Source organism: Gossypium arboreum, chromosome 10 (genome assembly GCF_025698485.1).
Source record: "Gossypium arboreum isolate Shixiya-1 chromosome 10, ASM2569848v2, whole genome shotgun sequence".
NCBI classification, from domain to species: Eukaryota; Viridiplantae; Streptophyta; class Magnoliopsida; order Malvales; family Malvaceae; genus Gossypium; species Gossypium arboreum.
Window position 1 is genome coordinate 120077326 of NC_069079.1, and position 16123 is coordinate 120093448.

General features: G+C 33.2%; 1 long non-coding RNA gene across 1 annotated transcript; it reads left to right on the forward strand.

Annotated features, from left to right (window-relative positions):
• Positions 1-13093: 13093 nt before the first annotated feature.
• Positions 13094-15216, forward strand: LOC128281463 (uncharacterized). The gene is made up of 2 exons (XR_008271674.1): positions 13094-13209; positions 15024-15216. It is a non-coding gene; the product is annotated as an uncharacterized LOC128281463 (long non-coding RNA).
• Positions 15217-16123: the final 907 nt, after the last annotated feature.

Sequence of the window (16123 nt, forward strand, 5' to 3'; positions counted from 1 at the left end):
CTTTCAAGTGTTGTATGATGGCCATATTCTCGGACATGATGGAAAATTTCCTTGAAGATTTTATGGATGACTTCTCTATGTTTGAAAATGATTTTGAAGATTGTTTAAGGAATTTAAAGATGGTTTTATGTTGCTGTGAAGAAACAAATCTAGTATTAAACTGAGGGAAATGTCATTTCATGGTCCGTGAAGGCATTGTCTTGGAACATAGGGTGCCACAAGAAGGAATTGAAGTAGAAAGAGTGAAAATGGAAGTGATCGAAAAATTACCATCGCCCACCAGTGTTAAGGGTATTAGAAGTTTTCTAGGACACATAGGATTTTACAGAAGATTTATTAAGGATTTTTCGAAAATCTCTAAACCCTTATGTACTTTACTTAAATAGAATAAACCTTTTAATTTTGATGACTAATATTTATAGGCTTTCGAGGAACTCAAGAAGTGACTTGTAGCAGCACCGATTGCGGTTGCTCCAGAATGGACATTGCCCTTTGAACTCATGTGTGACGCCAGTGATTATGCTATAAGGGCAGTGTTGGGTCAAAGGAGAAATAAGGTACTACATGCAATATATTATGCTAGTAGGACGTTAACAAAGGCTCAGCTTAATTATACTACTATAGAGAAAGAATTACTGGCAATTGTCTTTGTATTCAACAAATTTCGTTCTTATTTAGTAGGAACAAAGGTCACAGTCTACACAGATCAGTTGGCTATCAAGTACTTCGTACGAAAGAATGATGCCAAGCTGAGATTAATTAGGTGGATACTCTTATTACAAGAGTTTGATTTGGACATTAGAGATTGGAAGGGAACCGAAAATCAAGTGCCTGACCATTTTTCAATAATAAAATCAATAAATGAAGATGAAAGCAAGAAACTTATTAAGGAAGAATTCCCAGATGAACAGTTGCTCATCACCAAGGAATTACCTTGGTATACTGACATAGAAAACTTCTTAGTAAATGGTGTAATGCCACCTAACTTCAATGCTCATAAAAGATGAAAATTTCTTCATGATACCAAACCGTACTATTTGAATGAATCATTCCTTATTCAAGCATTGTGCAGATTAAATAATTCGGAAGTGCATCCCCAATGATGAGATGCATAATATTTACAACATTGTCACTCAGTCTTATATAGAGGACATTTTGGAGGAATGAAAATAGTTTCCAATATACTCTAGTCAAGATTCTATTGACCAAGTTTAGTTAAAGATGCTCGTGAATTTTATAGGAAATGTGTCAGGAGACAAGAAATGTCATTGTAAAGTATATTGGAGATTGAACTGTTTGATGTATGAGGAATAGATTTATTTCCACCATCCATGGACAAGCTATACATACTTTTCGTAGTAGACTATGTTTCTAAGTGGGTAGAAGCAGTAGCCCTAGCCTCTAATAATGCTAATTTAGTATTGAAATTTCTGTATAAGTATATTTTCACACGAATTGGTACATTGAGAGCCATTATCAGTGATGAGAGATCCCATTTTGATTGCAAACTAATACCCAATACCTTGCGTAGGTATGGGGTGAAACATAGAATTGCCACAAGATATCACCCTTAGACAAATGGTAAAGCTGAAATCTCTAATAGAGAAATTAAACAAATTTGGCAAAAAGTGGTGAATCCATCTTGAAAGGACTGATCTACTAGATTGGATGAAGCTCTATGCCCATACCGAACTGTATTTAAAACACCATTAGGGATGTCACATTTTAAACTTGTTTACGGTAAGCCATGTCATTTACCTGTTGAACTTGAGCATAAAGTGTTTTGGGCAATTAAGAAGCTAAACATGGATTGGGTTGCTACTGGTGGTAAGAGACTGCTAGAATTGAATGAGATGGAAGAGCTTCGAACACAAGCATATGAGAATGCTTATTTGTATAAGGAAAAGACCAGGTGATGGCATGATGCCAGAATTTTACCAAGGCAATTTGAACCTGGACAGCATGTATTATTGTTCAATTCCGGGCTCAAATTATTTCCTTGTAAGTTAAAATCTTGATGTTTAGGACATTTTCAAGTAATTCAAGTGTATCTGCATGGTACTGTTGTTGTTAAAGACATAAGAACAGGGGCTATATTCAAGGTTAATGTACAATGCTTGAAGCATTACTAGGGTGCTCCTATAGAGCGTGACAAGCAAAGTGTTAGCCTTTGTGATGTTTGAATTTTTTGATTTCGTTAAGAAGTAGTTCTAAGCCTGCCGAACTAGAGAAAGATGCAAAAGAAGGAAAGGAAGAAACAAATGTCTATGCCACTACACCTGCTACTGCCACTAAAAAAGGTGAAACTCCTATACCAACATTTTCACCCACCTCCATGATTGAACAGGATTAAGCAATCGATCAACTGATCGATGAACTAACGGAGATTAACATAGAAGGTGAGGAAGTTGGCCTACGAAAAAGGAAGATGCGATACAAAGTCAGTGCTCAGTAGTCCACAAAAAAAATTGAATGAAGTGCCAACTTTCCAGTGCAAGAGAGTTAAGTTTTTGTTTTTGTTTTTGTTTTTCTCTCATGCATTGCATACAATTTTTTTATTGTTTGTGTGCATATTCATACTTGTTATATATTGTTCATGATTTTACATGCTTTGAGGACAATGCATCCCATAAGTTTGGGGGTGTATTATGCATCTAGGTTGCATTTTGTATTTAGTATGTTCATTTTGGTATATAAGATATTTTGCCATGGCATAGTAACTATTGAAATGTTGTTTTGTCTATAAGAAGTACTATTTTTCTTTATGATGTTCGATGATGAGCTTAAATATTTTCAATATACCTAGAACATGTAACAATGGATTGAGTGAAGTTAGCTTAGGCTATGTTGCTAGGAAATTGATTTCTAAAAATGGGATGTACTATACTCTACTTTTTTTGAAATATAGTAAGTATATTTTAATGCCCTTAGGGATTTTTGAAAGCGAACATTAGTTCAATTGCTATGACATTTTGTTTAAATAAGTATGCACTCCAATACTTAGAGTTGTTATGTAAGTCAGCATCAATGTGTTTGCTCCATCGTATTGTTGATTAGAAAGAAAGGTCTAAGTAAGAGTGTGTGATATATTTTTAGGGGCATTCTGCTATAGCGAAGAACTGAGTAGCTAAGGAGGTAGTTGTATGCCCCATCCATCATTTTAGTTAAAGGCCTTAGATTCATGAGTGAATTTTGGCTTAAATTGTGACATGATGAGGTACTCTACAATTTGATGTTTGCTCCATCGCGATTGTCAATTCAAAAACAATTTTGTGACATTACTAAATCCCCTAATAGGGTTTCCATTAAAAAAAAAGGAAAAAAAGAAAGAAAGAAAGAAAGAAAAAAGAGAATAAATATATGAAAATGTGAATAATATATTTTGATATGGGATTAAAGTAAGTGACTTCTGTTTAGGTAACGAATGAACTAAGTGAATAAAAAGATATTTGCTATGGGACGAAAAAAAGAATGCATGGGTACTTAGGAATTTTTATTTTTAGGGAGAAATTTTTACACAGCCTTTGCTGAACAAACTTTCGACATTCGAATCAGTTTTAGGAAAAGAGAAGATTCCTAAGAATGGAGCTATAAATTATTTTTTGAATAGCTAAGCAGTACAAGAAGGTTTCTTTTGCCAAGGCAAAATGGATGCATTCATGCATATTGGTGTATTTTGCTTGAGAACAATCAATAACTCAGGTTTTGAGGTGTGATAGCTGTATGAACCATATTTTGCCAGGGCTGTATTTTAAAATAGTTGAATAAACCAAATTAAAATAAAAGTCTTTTTTTAAACAGTCCATTTATAGTTACAAAGCCAAACAAGCCAAAGCCCAAATTAGTACCTAAAATACTACCCCATAGCCCGTTACAGTGACCCAATACACCACAACCAAAATACAATCGTGGCCCAAATTTTAGTAGGCCCAACGAACCCCAAACACACGGACCCCAAATCAGAAGCTAGGGTTTCCAGCAAACCCTAGCGCCCCAAGCACCCATCGTAAAGCCCTTGCGCCGCAACCCAACGCCCAGTCAATGCTCGATTGGCGTCGTAATCCTCGGGAGTACTTGCAAAAAGGGAAAGAAGAACGACAAAGCACGGCAGAAATAGCAAGAAATTGAAAGAAAAATACTTACCTAATCTGTAACTCTAAAAACAGTGGCTATAAAAAGCCCCTTTGTAACTTATAAATGATACGCATACATAGACAGAAATAAAAAGCAAATACAAACAGTTTTTTTTTCCAAAGAGGTGAATCTTCTATTTTATTTTTTATTTTTCGTGTTCAAAGCATATATACATATACAAACAGTTTGATAAATAGCTTTAAAACGCGAAAAAGGGTTTTACCTTTCATTTTTGCGTAAAAAATCGAGGTTTCTAACCTCCGAGGGTCACATACGACGGCGTAAAGGACGACGCGTGGGCTCGTAAGGCGCGTGAACCGCCTGATGACGGAGGCTTGGCCAGAGCTCCGAGGGTCCCCTTTTCCTTCCTCTCTCAGAGGATTTTAAATTTTTTTTTTAAAAACAAATATAGAAATGAAATTTTAAAGTTTTTTTTTGTATTTATAAGCTTCCCGAACAACGTCGTTTTGGGGTGATCGTTTAGTGACCGAAACGGCGTCGTTTCAAGGCCTCAAGATCCGCGTGTTGACCCGTAACCCGGGGAGGATCCGCGTGTTTTTGATATTTGGGGAAATGTCCCAATTGGTCCTTCCGCTTTTTTCATTTTTGTAATTAAATCCAATTTATTTTTAATTTGGCCCAGAATTTTGTCTTTCAATTCAATTTAATCTTTAGGGCCATTTTGGGTAAGATACGGAACGACGTCGTTCCTTGGGAATAGGGTATTTTGCCCGATGAGTCCCTCACCTTTTGCGCGCGTTTCATTTAAATCCCAGATTCAGTTTTATATTTCTAATTTACCTGTAATTTTATAAAATTTTAAATTTAATCCTATGTGTTTTTATTAATTTTATATTATATATTATTTGTTTTATTCTAAACCTATATATTTTATTATATAATTATACAATTATTTTCACCTGTTATTTATTATGCATTAATCCTTATATATATATCAGTTTTATTATTATTATATTATTTAGTAAATGCTATTTTGAAATTATTATTAAGTATTATATTTTTAAATTTGTATTATTTATTATATTATTATTATATTGTGTATATATTTCATCTTCTATTTTTTATTAAAATTATTTATTACATATTTTATATATTTTGTATTTATTATAAATTGTTTTAAAATTATGTATATTATATCATATGTTAAATGGATTTAAAGATTTTATATATATTTTGTGCATATAATCCTTTTTTAAAAAATATTATCTATTATATATTTTATTCTCTTAAAAATCTTAATGTTTTATATTATTTATTTAAAATATTTAGCATGTATAATATTTTTAATTGTTTTAATAATAAAAAATTTTATATATTTTTTAAAATATTTTCCTATGTATATTAAATTGTTATATATTATTATATTCCTTTCTTTTAATTTTTTTACATATATTACTCATTTAAATATGTTAATTATTATATACATATATTAAATATTATTATTATTTTGTTTACCTTTTATCAATATTGATTTGGTGTTTTAATTATTCGTATTTGTTTTTTAAGTGTTATTTTGTCACGTTTTATTATTATAAATTTTGATTTCCACTTCTATTTTTAATTCTTTAATTTATTATGAATTGTTTTGTATTTCTATTTACTAACATTGTATATAGGTTTATCTTTTAGCATAATCATCTTATGATGTGTATATTTCATTATTTTAGGTTATTTCTTATTTGCCTATATTATTATGAATTGTAATATGTTGTAATTATTACCTTTGGTATATTTGTCTTGTGATATGTATTAACGCCATTTTTCTGCATGAGTCAACGTTTTAAATAAAGAAATTCATTTTTACCAAATTACTCAAAAGTTTTCCAAAATATAAAGGTAATACTTAATGTTTGGAAGCTTCAGGAAAAATAGTGCCCTAACTTACTGGGTTGCGATTTTTCTCATCAAATTCGAACATTCAAGTACCCTTCTAAATGTTTTGAGTTTTTAAAATATAAACAACTATTTTCGAGATTTCAAAGCTTTGTGTCCTAACTCACTGGATATGGCGTTTTGTTGTTTCGAAATAGAAATTTCCAAAAGACAAGCTTAGCTTCAAAAGTTTTAAAATATTACTTCTTAACTTATTGGATGTGATATTTTGACTCGTTTGAAATAAGCGAGCTTAAATTTTTCAATCAAAACATTCTAAATAAAAGAGGATTGTATCTTAAAACTTTCAAATTTCCGACCTTAAAGACACTTGATAATCAATTAGGTACCAATTTTTGGGCGTTACGAGGGTGCTAATCCTTCCTCATTCGTAACCGGCTCCCGAACCTATTTTCTTGATTTTGTAGACCAAAACTAATGATTTTAAACAAAATGATTTATTGGTGATCCAATCACACCTAAAAAGGTTGGTGGCGACTCCCGTTTTTGTTTTTCTTAAATTCGATTTCCATTTTCCAAAACCCAATTTAAAAATGGTCTCGACAGCATTAATATGTCATCCTAAAACGTCATTTAAAATAATATTCCAAGGTTTTTTTTTAAAAAAATAAAAGGCAATGCTTGATGTTTGGAAACTTCGAGAAAGGTAGTGCCCTAACTTACTGGGTTGCGACTTTTCTCGTTGAATTCGAATAGTCAAGCACCCTTCTAAGTGATTTTGAGTTTTCAAAACTTAAACAATTATTTCGAGATTTCAAAACATAGTGTCCTAACTTACTGGATATGGCGTTTTGTTGTTTTGAGATAGAAATTTTCGAAAGACGAGCTTAGTTTCAAAGGTTTTAAAATGTTGCGTCCTAACTTATTGGATGTGATGTTTTGACTCGTTTAAAATAAGTGAGCCTTAATTTTCAAAATTGAGACATTCTAATTAAAAGAGGTTTGCATCTTAAAACTTTCAAATTTCTGACATTAAAGACACTTGATAATCAATTAGGTACCAAATTTTGGGCATTACAAGGGTGCTAACCCTTCCTCGTACGTAACCGACTCCCAAATCTATTTTCTCGACTTTCGTAGATCAAAATTAATGTTTTAAAACAAAACATTTTATAAGGTGATCCAATCACACCTAAAAAGATTGGTGGCGACTCCCGTTTTCGTTTTTCTTAAAGTTGATTCCCATTTTCCAAAACTCGATTTAAAAATGGTCTCGACAATAGCTCTTGAAAAGAGTTATATTTCATGCCTTTAGACCTAGCTAATTGCTTGTACTTAAGTACATTTTAGGGCATTTTAGTTAGCATTTTTAATATTGCATTAGGACTTGGACTGTGTTGGAATTAGGTGCTTTTAATTTCTTGTGGTGGAGTTTTTTTTGTGTGTTAGTGTGGCAGGAACAGGTTTTGGAATGAGAAAATAAAGGAGTGAAGTTTTGTCAGGGCAAAGTACAGACAGTTTGCCAGCACGGATGCCGTGGTAATGCCAAGAAGATCAAGTCAACATTTTTCGCGCAACAGTCCCAGCTCAAATTCAAACTTGTACTTGATAAATCCCCAAAAAAGAGAAGAAGATAATCATAAGTTGTTAGCCGACCCTAGCCTAATCCATCTATAAAATCCAAAGGAGGAAACCCTAAACAGTGAACAACAAAAAGTGGGAGAGATCCTTAGGCATGAATAAGGGTTCAACTGCGCAAAGGAAAGGAAGTCGAAGGCAATCTTTCTTAACTATCACTGGACGCTATGCTGCTGAATTGTGGATTGGGCAAGTGAAAGATATTTCCAAAAGTTTTTTCGTTATTTCCATTAGTGTTCCTTCAAAAGACTGAATTGAAGTAGTTGAACACAATGCTGGATAATATTTTGGTTTAGAATTTTATTTCCCAACCCATGAGCTAAATCTCATAGGGTTGGGATTACTTTCGATGAAACCTTAAACTATTTTTGTTGATGCAATATATATCTAATTTACTTTACTATATCATTTGATTGTTCTTATTTCTTAATTAAAATGTAAACGATCTCTAGACATAGAAGACTATTTGCATACTTATAAACTGATTCTAATTTCAAAAGGGTTAGATTGGTTGGATGCAAATTAAATGAAATAAACAAGTATTTGATAGACATTTGTAGTCGACTTTAGACATAGAGTCACGATCATATAGAATGAACATATGCAAGATATTTAAAAAGCCTATAGACACGGGCAAGATAACTTGAGGTTTTGCTCTCATAAGAGGTAGACCATTTTAGAACTCTTCTGTGCAGTAAAATAGATTTTGCCAAGGCATTATTGATAGTAAGGGTCAATTCTAGGTAATCCCGACCTTCCGAATCAACATCACTCTATCCTTATTCTTTATCATAGTATCTTTGCCACAACATATTTAGTTATTTATTTCTTTATTTACATTCTATTCGGATAATCACTCTTGTTATTACCATTACATTTGTGCTCTCACTTTTTTCATAGCATTTCCAATTATTCATCAATTCCAACTATCATATACATCATCATTCCTTTGAATTATCACTGCATACTTACCTTAGTTTACCATAGCATCTTATCCATCATTCTTGCCATAACATTAACCATATTACAATAACTTGACCAATTTTGTGCTTCAATCTGATCCTCATGGGAAGGGTACTCATTCATCACTTTATTACTTGGAATGACGTGTACACTTGCACAAAATTGCTCATCATTTTACACGAGACAACTACCTCACATTCAAGCTCAACCCAAACACCTACAATTGCCTTTCAATTGGCAAAATGGGATGATCAATGAGGGGTTTTCAAGATTTGAGAGGGTTTTTTTACAAAAACTTTAAAGATCCAATAACGAATTGAAAGATTTTTTAAAGCTCGTTATTACCCAAAATTGAAAGGTCCTGATTGGTAGGGAATGAGCTACTTACTGATTATTTATAGGGATTTGACAAGGAAGCGACACAAACTTCAATGATTTTGATAAAGATGATGGATTAGGGCTTGATTGCAAGGATTCAAGAATTCAAAGATTTTTTTTCCAGCATCAAGGTTTTGAGAACAAAATCGTAACAAAGAGGTTTTTGAGATTATGAAAAGATAAAATGTAACACCCCAAACCCGTATCCATCGTCAGAATAGGATTATGAGGTGTTACCAATCAATACACATCACTTAGCATACATAACTCATACATTTGTGCATTCATATAAAAATATCATTCAACATAATCATATTGTCCCTTATAAGGATATACGAGTCCTTAAACATGCTTTAGAAATGATTCAGGACTAAACCGATAACATATGAAAATTTTAGAATCTTAGAAAAATTTCAACATTTCAGAGGTCACTCGCCCGTGTGAACAGGCAGTGTGTCTCACACGGCTAGTGAACATGCCCGTGTCACAGGCCATGTGGAAACAGGGCATACATACTGACTTGTATCACACGACCGAAGACACACCTATATGCCAGGCCGTGTGAAAACTGGAGAGTATACTGACTTATCAACACGCCCAAGTCACACGCTCGTGTACTAGGCCGTGTGGAGCATACTGACTTCAATTCTATTTTAACACTAGGGGACATATGGCCATGTAACCTGACCATGTGTCACACACAGCTGAGACACACACTTGTGTCCCTGCTCGTGTGGACAAAAATAGGCTATTTGTAAAGCCATTTTTGGCACTCTATTTTCACAGCATACACAAACATAAATGACGACATTTTTACAACTCAATAGGTAGCCATTCCATAACAATTCATACATATATAATACCATTTCTTCTTACCATTCAAATGCTTAACTGATATCATACATTTTTCATTCATATACCTTTCAAATCACAATACACATTTGCATATTTTCCATTCCATCAAACGTTTGACAAAACATACCAAAACATACTATCAAGATGAGCCAAATCACATGGCTTAGCCTTTACACAAAATATACCAAAATCATGATCTCAAGTAACCATATTTATCATCTTTAAAACTAGCCTATACATGCCATATTTACAATTATCCATAAGTTCAAAAGTACCAATCGGTAATTGGATAGTGTGATGTGAAACTCTGACTTGTCTAAAACGAGTGAGCTAACGAACCTCTATAAAACATAGAAAAAGAAACATAATAAGCTTTATAGCTTAGTAAGCCCATATAATTAAAAATTAAACTTACCATTTATACCAAATCAAGTTAAATAAATAAGGTAAACTCATTACAATTTCCAAATGCCTAACACAAGTATTCATCAATAGGTTAGTCATATAAATACATGAAATCAACCATTATCTCAATTCAATACTCAATATATATACATTTCATACCAAATTCATATATCATGGACATCATATTCAATACTTCACTCTCAATCATATAATCAATAATTCACTCAATAACAATACTCATCAGTATAAACAGTATTTATGCCCGTTGAACCTATTAGAACTTCAAAGGATACTCGGGTGATATACATCAGTAATCCGTCAATTCATTATCATTTCTGCTTTTTCGAGCCTTGACCGGTAAGCTCCTCCTGAGCTGATGAACAGTAATCTCTATTGAGCTAAACAGTAAGCTCTAACGAACTGAACAGTAAGCTCATACAAGCTGAGAACAGTAAGCTCTTATGAGCTGATATATCGGTAAGCTCATGTGAGCTATGTTGAGTCTGCAACAAATGCAAGAGCTTGACCAAAACAGTAACCCTAGTGACATATCACTCGTATCCTACATATTCATACGGTTCAAACGGGGCTCGGAAACCATCAATCTATATCAATTAAGCACTTGTATTCCAAGTATATCAATTCCTCAATTATACACATGCATTTCAAATAAATACTAGTATTTAAAAGTTTGATTCTAATTATACGAACTTACCTCGTATCGCTCAGATAACAACTAACGGCTATTCGTCAATCTTTCCTTTCCCCTGATCTAAACTTGATCTTGGCTTATCTTGATCTATATATTATCAAATTCAGTACATTCAGTATTCAATCAATTAAATTTAGCCCTTAATACATAATTTTTGCAAATTTAGACATTTACCCCTATACTTTTCATATTTTTACAATTTAGTCCTTTTCACATAAAATTGCAAATTCATGATATTTAATACAATTTCATGCTAGCCGAATTTCATAGGGACTCCTAGCAACCCATATCTTTTATTATTTCACACATTTAACCACTACATTTTACATTTTCACAATTTAATCCCTTTTTAACACTTTTGTCAAAAATCACTTTATATAACTAGTTTAACTATTAACAAATATTCAAAATCCATCATCAGACATCAAATTACTCAAACATTTAACAATGGCAACATGAAAAATCTTTAACAATTTCAAAATCTAAGGTACGGGCTAGCTAGAATATGAAGCAACGATCTCAAAAACATAAAAATCACTTAAAACCGAGTCAAAATACATACCTAATTGAAGAATTCAAGGTTGCCGGATTTAAAACACTAAGCTAGCTTCTTCTTCTTCCAATTTTTGATGCATGAAGATGTTAATAATGTTTTGAATTAACTTTGTTTTATTTAGTATAACATTATTAAACATTTTACCAAATTAACCTTAATGTTAAACCATTAAATTCACATAATGGTTGTCCAAAATTGTCCACTCATGTTATAATTGGTATATTTACAGCATAAGGACTTCTACTTTAATGATCCATAGCTATTTAATACCTTTAACTAATAGAACATGCATTTTACACTTTACGCGATTTAGTCCTTTTTACTGAATTAAGCATTCAAACAGTAAAATTTCTTTACGAAACTTTCACATAATAATTCTATCATGCTGTAAAATTTAATAAATAAAATAATATTTTAACCTTTTATTTTTGGTCTCGAAACCACTATTTTGATTTGACTCAAAAACGGGCTGTTACATAAAATTAAAGGTAAGGTTTTTAATTTGCTAAAATAACAAATAAGAATTTTAGTTAAATTAGGAATTGACTTTTAAAGAGTTGGTTGAGCAAGAGTTTGAGGTCTAATGGGCAAATAGCCCATTTTTCTAAGAATCTTCAAAAATAGGATGGCTAACATGGATGGAACTTTTGGAAGTGAGAGGGAAAATGGAATTTAGGAGACTTGAACATTGGTTCTTTCTACCTTCTACCAAGCTCTTAACCACTAGGCTAGGATTTAATTCTTACTAATTTTTAAAAATCTAACATTTTATTATTTGGAATGTTACGAAAACATGTTCAAGAGGAGCAGAATAGACTAAATTAGTAGCAAAAAATGACAGCTTATGACTTTTACCAAGAACACAAACTATGACTTATTTTTAGAAATTGGAACATTACAAGACATCAAAACTTCTTTTACTATAGCAAAAGATGGATGACCAAGCCGTTGATGCCATCGTTGAACCTATAACCTGAGTCAAAGTTCTGACTCACCTCATTAGCAGCTGTGTTTTCAACAGTCAATGTATGCTTGGAAGAAACACATGAAAACTAATACAATCCATTTACCTTATTGTCGCGAAGCAGTATTTGGCCTGTTTCCAGATCTTTAATAAATGTAACGCCCCAATTTTCGGGAATCCTGTGAATGTTGGCTTAGGTTTAATTATGTTAGTGGGCCTCTAGAAGGCCCAAGCTTAAGATAGAACCCGGTAATTTTAGTTAATTTTTGTTCCATAAGAAAAAGGGAGTGAAATTATGAAATAGGACCTATGTGAAAATGTTTGGAAATGCTATAGGCTAAATTAAAGTGGCCAAATAAATAGGAGTGCAAAATAGGAGGATTTGCATGACAAACCTCCCATTTTACATGAAGTGGCCAGCCATCATGTTGTTGTAGACAAAATGTACACTTGATATCCATAATTTATGGTACAAATTGATACAAATTGATAATAGGTTAGGTAAATGTTCCATGATAATGGGTTAGGTAAATGTTTCATGATAATGGGTTAGGTAAATGTTTCATGATAAGAATATCATGTCTTTTGTATTAAAGAATTAAATGGATGAAATATGAAGTTTTATTAAAAGAAAAGGGTGAAAAGAACAAAGTTTTGTCCATCTTTGTTCATCATAGCTGAAAGTTAGAGAAGAGAAAGGAGAGGAGAAAGCTCTTGAGTATTCGGTCATTAGGAGGAGGAAAATTGAAGGTAAGTTCTTGGTACCTTGCTTCTATTTTGAGGTTCATAAGTTCTTCTTGATTCTACCTTAACTCTTGAAGTATATTTTGATTTTTAGTTGTGTTGTGAGCATTTAGTCATGAATTAAAATGAAGGAAATGGTTGTTGTTTCATGTTCTTTTGATGAAAAATGGAAGATAGGTGAAGTTGAGCCAAACAAATGAACATGCATATGCCTTAGATGCTAAAGGGAAAAATCGGCTAACATGTTGTGCTTTAAAATGATGAAATGGAGATTATACTTAAGTAAAATCATAGATATGTGATGATTGATTGGTGATATACATGTTTAAATAACAAGCATGCAAGTTAGGTGTGAAAGAGTGATTTGGTAATAAATCTGCTTGGGACAGCAGCAGTAATGTGACTTTGGAAAATCACCATAAATTGTGGGAGATGAATTAGAAGCTGAATAAATTATGTAATTAAAGCTTATTGAGTCTAGTTTCTAATGAAATAAACAAGAACATATTTTGAATTCTGTACAATGAGAAATTTGATTCGTAATGAAGGGTGGTCAGATTAGTCAAACAGTGAAACATGGGAAACTTTGAGAAAAATCTGGTATTGATTGGATAAACCAAAAATTCTGAAAATTTTATGGATAGAAGATATATGAGTCTATTTTCAGGGAAAATTAACGGTACTTGATTTGGAGTTTCGTATCTCCAGTTATAAATAATTTAGTGACTGTTGCTCAGGAAGACAGCTTGCAGTGAAATTATGATTATGTGGTAAACATTGACAAAAATTTGTTAATGAGTTGCTTATTGATTTCTTATAAGTTTACTATGATCTGTAGGTGTGGTTGGCCGAATATTTTAAGGGGTTAATACATAGTTTGTATTTGAATAGTTAGATTAACGTGTTAGTAATCCAATTGTAGGCGGTTCGTGTGTGGATCTCGTCAGCATATCGTCGCAAACAAGTGTGTAATCGACACCCTCTCATAGACTAGATTGGCAAAAGCGAAATGCCGAAAAGTCGGTATTTTGGGAATTTATGAAAAGTGAATGCTCGTAAAATACTTGGGTTTGTATATTTGGTAATCTAAAGTAATAAACTACTGATGACGCGATTTCATACATTTTGATAATTTGGGCTTAATGGGCCAAAGATCAGTTCATGGGCCAACGGGCCCAATTCGTAAGTATCTTGCGATAAGTGTTCGATAGTACGTAAATAGTTAGGATATGCATGAAAACCCTGAAAGTAGCTAAATTACTATAATACCCTATGTATGGAAAATTATTGTTATACCCACGGTGTAAAATTACCGTTATACCCGTAGGGTTAATTTTGACCGAAAAGCATAGCGATCGATTACGTATGATGGATGCCATGATTATATATTTGTTGCATGGGGACATGGGTTATATTATGGAGGAAGCGTTACGGTGGCTATGCCACAAATATCTCGATCTGGTGGCTCGCCACATATATCTGCTACGGTGGCTCGCCACGATTATCAGATCTGTGACTCTGTCACATTATTCATTCTAGCACCATGCTGCAAATTCGTGGTGTGTAGCGGTTGGGTGGGTCGAGTTTTCTCCCCACGGTGTAAGGTTGGTATGGGGTGTATACGGTTGGATATGGTTGGGTTTACGCATAAACATGTAATATCTGCTCGTTACATTATGGGCCTATGGGCTTTATTCGAATTCGTTCTAGGCTAAGGCCAACTTATTCATTTACGTGGGTTGAGCTGATTTAGACTATGGTTGGGTTAATTTACACACTGAGTTTCCCCAAACTCACCCCTTTTATTTTCATCCACGCAGGTAATCCCCAACCATAGTGGGCTTGGAGCTGTGAGGGAATTTGGAGTGGCCACCTATTCTGAAAGTTTGATTTTCTTCTGGTGAACTGAACATCCTTTTATTTACGTTTGAAGTTTTGGGTTTTTAAATGTAATAAGGCCACTTAATTATTTTTGATGGTTTTAATATGTATTACTAAGATAGGTATTACTTATTTTAACTGTTGAAATTGGATAGCTTTAGGGCCCGTTTTCAAAAACAACAATTGATTTCAAAATAACACGACAACAAGCAAAGCTTCCGCAATGAAAGTATTTTCCAAAATTAATCACTTTTCCTAAAAATGACTTAATCAAATCGGTTTCCTAGAAATATCAATGACGTTAAGGTGTGGCAATGGTGGTATGCATGTCTAGGATTGGATCCGAAGGAGCTTGGTATTAAGCGGTCCGATGGACTCACCACCTTTTTCCGATTTCCTACGGTGCATGACTTCCATTCACTTTAACCCTTAATGAATTAATCTTTTGAACATCAAGTACGATTTTCTGGACTTAGAATGGAAATTTTTTTTTTACGTTTTTGATGTGGCATGCCGGATCCGGCCATAACTTCTGGGCTGGGTTTGGGGTGCTACAATAAAGTAGGAATTTGGATAAAATTCAAAAAACACATTGTTATCCTTAGCAAACTTTGATATAGACAGGAGATTTTTATGGATCTCAGAACATATATATAATAAATCTTTAAGAAACAATGAACTAGAGTAATTAGATAAAGTACACTCACCAATGCAAGAAATAGGAATGGATTGACCATTACCGGCAACAACCTTACTTGACCCATTGTACAATCGACAGTCAATGAACTTAGTAGGGTTATTTGTCAGGTGTGTTGTAGTTTACTGTCAAGGTACCACGTTCGGCTAGAAGCAATAGAAGGAGTTGTTGTTGTTGAAGGAACAAAAATAGGTAGGACCTAAACCCAAACCAAAACACCGAACATGAGGTCCAAAATTGTGACCACTAGATAATCCAACATCGCAACAAGAATAATGCAAAATAGGCCCAAAAGTATGACATCCATATGATCTATTATCATCCTAACACATGTAAGCCGAA